Here is a 4,691-nt window from a genome sequence, read left to right as displayed (position 1 = left end):
TATTGTAATTATAAATAAAAATAATACACATAAATATATGTCTTTTGGAGCTGTATGGCGTCAGCCGGCGTGGGAATTCCATTTATTTGTTCGGGTCGAATGAACTCAGAAATTTATACAGCCATGTTAGGACAGACATTGAAGCCTTCTATGGCAAAAATATTTAAAGAGGAGACAGAGCAAGTGATATTCCAACAAGATAATGCTCCCTGTCATATTGCACGTAAGAGCATTGCGTGGTTTAAGCGAAATAAGATTAAGCTGTTTGAATGGCCACCACAGAGTCCAGATCTCAATCCAATTGAGCATCTATGGGCTCATTTGAAGAAACATGTCCGCGCTCGCAAGTGCACTTCAATTACTGAGCTCAAGAAAGCGATTTTCGAAGAATGGGAGAAAATATCACCTACTATATGCGAAAGATTAGTACATAGCTTACCTAAAAGAATAGCAGAAGTCATAAAAAATAATGGCGGACCAAGCAAATATTAGTTTATATGATTATTTAAGAAATAAATGATAACATTTATAAAGATAGTGTTATTTATTTCCTTATAAATTGAAGAAATTGTTAAATAAATAAGGTGCCTAATAATTTTGTCAATGGCTGTATATACAGGGTGGGGAAAAAGTACCGTGATATCATAGAAAATATAAGTATTTCAGAAAAGTGTTTCAGATAAAAGTTGTAGGGTTCTAAAAGATCTATTTACTGATCATATCCGTTTGACCTTGCGTGGCGTCTTCAAGGTCAGGTCAAGGTCAGATCAATTTTTTTAAATAGAACACCTTATTTTTCATTGCATATTCTTATAGCACATCTCGAGAGCTTTCCAAAACACTATAACAAAATATTTTTTCATGAAATACTTTTGGAGTTATAAGGCTCGAAAGTTACAGTACAGTTGACATTAGCATTACGCAAATTGTCCGACAGAGGCTAAAACCTCTTGAATGTTGTTCAGGATCATGTCCTGGATAACATTTGTCAAGATCAAGGCCATTGGAGATTATTCCTCTTATTTTCATTTTTGCACTAAAAATTCATTTTTACGTAAAAATGAAAATAAGAGAAATAATCTCCAATGGCCTTGATCTTGACAAATGTTATTCTGGACATGATCCTGAACAACATTCAAGAGGTTTTAGCCGTCGGTCGGACAACTTGCGTAATGCTAATACCGACTGTACTGTAACTTTCGAGCCTTATAACTCGAAAAATACTTAATGAAAAAATATTTTGCTATAGTGTTTTGGAAAGCTCTCGAGATGTGCTATAAGAATATACAATGAAAAATAGTTCCATTTAAAAAAAATTGATCTGACCTTGACTTGACCTTGAAGACGCCACGCAAGGTCAATCAGATATGATCAGTAAATAGATCTTTTGGAACCCTACAACTTTTGTCTGAAACACTTTTCTGTTATACTTATATTTTCTATGATATTCAGGTGTCCCGGTACTTTTTCCCCACCCTGTATATAGAAATTTAGAAACATGAAATAATGTAAATATATATGTGCACATGTATCGAATATATTATAAATTCATGTGTTTTAGAAGATAATAAACAAAATAAAATTGTATCTGTCAGGTTCCTTTGGAAACCAAAACAAGTGTCGTTTTTCCACATTATTTTTATTATATTCCTTGACCATCTGTTTAATTTCTGGGCTAACCTCTTCCATCCTTTATGATGTTCTCTCAAAATAATATCTGCAACACAAAGCTAAGAAAGTGCTTCAAGAAAATCGAAAATGTGTATAATTTTTGTACAGGTAAACTATTCTCCGTAAAGAAATTCGGCCTTTATCTGGCTTTTTCTGCTTCCTAGATACATCGAGTCTAAGCACTTTATTGAACATTAAACTTTTTTAGTTATAAGTATTCACTGAATACTTATAACTAAACACATCACTTAATCACTTAATCACTTTATCACACGTATCACTTTATTATTTCTCATATAATATATATTCCTGTCACTTTCCGTTAAATGGCTATTTAAATTCCTTATATTTCAACGGTGCAGACAGACAGCGACAATAAAGAGAAGAAGCGAAATGGAATATCAATGCCCTGATTGGTTACATACGCTCGCGCATGTGCAGTTCATTTTTATCCGGTGAAATCGTGAGAGTTGCGTTACTGTATATACTGTGTCAATAGTTCAGGGGGTCGATTTTGTATCTTCAAACAAGCTGAAAATAACCATGATGGAATTAGACTGCGTTCCGTTTTACGCATGATGTGCATAATGCATCATTTATTCTTATTTAACATTCGCTGAATAACAAGGATAAAAGATGCATCATGCGTGAAACGGAACGCAACCTAGACAGGTAACCCATTGCGCATAATGGTGGAGGTTCATGATTTCAACCAATCAGAAATTGAGCTCATTTGCGGCGGGACTATTCAAACATAAAATAAAAAGAACGAAGCAGTTTATTGATTTTTAGTAAAAATTTATTAAATATAAATGAAAATTGTTTATTAACTGTTTATAAAATAACCATATACAATAAAAGAACCATAAAATAACAAATAAGCTTTATCTCTCTCTTTCTGTAATATTAGTTATGTAGACTACTTTCCAAAACGTTCCCTTCCAACAAAATTTTATTCGAAATATATAGTACAAGTAAATATATTATATCGAGTAGTTTTCCTCGAAGGGAACGTTTTGGAAAGTAGTCTACATAACGAAGACTTATGTATATAAGTTCTTTATTACACATATGTTTCATTTTTTATATTTTTTTTTGCATAATTGCGTCTTGCAATTGAGAACGCAACACGTTGGCATATTGTGTATATTAACAACTATGAAAAACGGTGAAAAACAACGCGAGTCGCGATGTACGCAGACATACGATGCAATACTGGGGTGCGTTCAGAATGAAAATTTTTCATCCGAACAAGGGTATCCATGGGTAATGTGACGTCACACACTTGGACGTTTTCATTCTGAACGAACAGGACTAATAGTTTTATTGTCTAAAGCATAACACAAGTGGTCGAATTTATGCGGGGTCTACAATAGTGATTGAAATTCAATAGTGATTAAAATTCCTTTGCAGTACTATTTAATACTGTATGCTCAATAAAATATTTTATTCGAGATGAAACTTTTTTCAGAATTTGACAATTTCTCAGCATATAATTCTTTACTGATTAGCTTCTCTTCTTCGGAATCATCATTAGATTCGATATCTCTAAAAAAAAGTTTTATATAATGTAATAGCACTTTGTACTATACAATTCTCCATTATACTTTTCAACTGAAAATTAATAACAAAATAAATTAATAGAATTATTATGTTTCTTCTATATTGAGTAATTCTCTTTTAATAAAATTCATACATATATTTACTACTTCTTTTTTTACATTAATATTACATTAATAATAATATATTGTTACAGAATGAATACTGTAAATAAAAAATGTATATAATCACTTACAAAATTCAAACTATTCTTTTCACTTCAGACACGTACTATCTCAAGATTCAACTTCTCCTACTAATAATAATAACCTCAAATCATATATAGTTCTTATGGGTTGCGTAGGCATAGATAAACTTTCTGCGCATGTCGGGCAAAATTCGTCGCAGTCTCGAGTGCGGCGAAAAGTTGTCGTCTGGACGTTCTTCTAAACCCATTCTGAACGACTATGGTGAAATGTCTGGAAAAAACGTTCGGTCAAATCGAACGCTTCTGGGTAAAAAGTTGTCGTCCGGACGTTCATTCTGAACGCACCCCAGCTGACTGTAGCAGAGTGTTGGCCATATTGAATTCCTGCAAATGAGCTCAAAATTTGATTGGCTGCCATTGCGCAACTCCCGGAATGGGTCATCTGTCTAATTCCACCATGAAAATGACAAAAGTGAGTAAATTTACTAGGTGTTGACCAATGAAATTATCAGTATTCTAGTAAATTTGCTCACTTTTGTAATTTTTACCTCGTTTCAAGATACAGGGGGTCGATTATATATCTCGAAATGAGGTGAAAATTACAAAAGTGAGCAAATTCACTAAAATATTCATAATTTAATTGGTTAATAACTAGTGAATTTGTTCACTTTTGTAATTTTCACCTCATTTCAAGATACACAATCGACTCCCTGTTCTACTTGCTTACACTTTTTTACACTTTTTACACTTAAAATGAGATAGATATATATTTTGCGCTGAAATGAGAGAAAGCGAAGATGCTGAGTGTAAAAAGTGTAAGCAAGTCAAACAGACTAAATAGCAGCGAGTGCTCACTCAACTATTGAATCTGCTGAATGCGCCCAATGTTCACTGGGCACTCTGAGCAAATTAACAATAATCGAATGGGATTGGTTCTTACTTAGGCTGAGTCCTCATGAAGAAAGAAATAGCGGAATGGAATAGAGTTATCCTCATCCTATCTATTTTCTATTAATATTCCGTTCCGCTGTTTCTTTCTCCATGGGGACGCAGCCTAACCTATCACTTGCTTCTACGCAGTAGCCAATCAATTCATCGCTTTTTATGTAAGATTCAGGCTGCGGTCCACTTGACGCTACAAACGCTTCGAAGCGTTTGTAGCGTCAAGTGGACCGCAGTCTCAGTAGCGGGATTCTTTAACGTCTTAAAGCCCGTTTTACAATAAGCCGTATGTCGCTGCTGGACGTCGGGAGCATGCGTGTTATATTGTCGT

The sequence above is a fragment of the Mycetomoellerius zeteki genome, unplaced genomic scaffold (assembly GCF_001594055.1).
Source record: "Mycetomoellerius zeteki isolate Tzet28-1 unplaced genomic scaffold, Tzet1.0 scaffold661, whole genome shotgun sequence".
In the NCBI taxonomy this organism is placed as follows: domain Eukaryota; kingdom Metazoa; phylum Arthropoda; class Insecta; order Hymenoptera; family Formicidae; genus Mycetomoellerius; species Mycetomoellerius zeteki.
Note: the sequence above shows the minus strand (reverse complement) of the source record.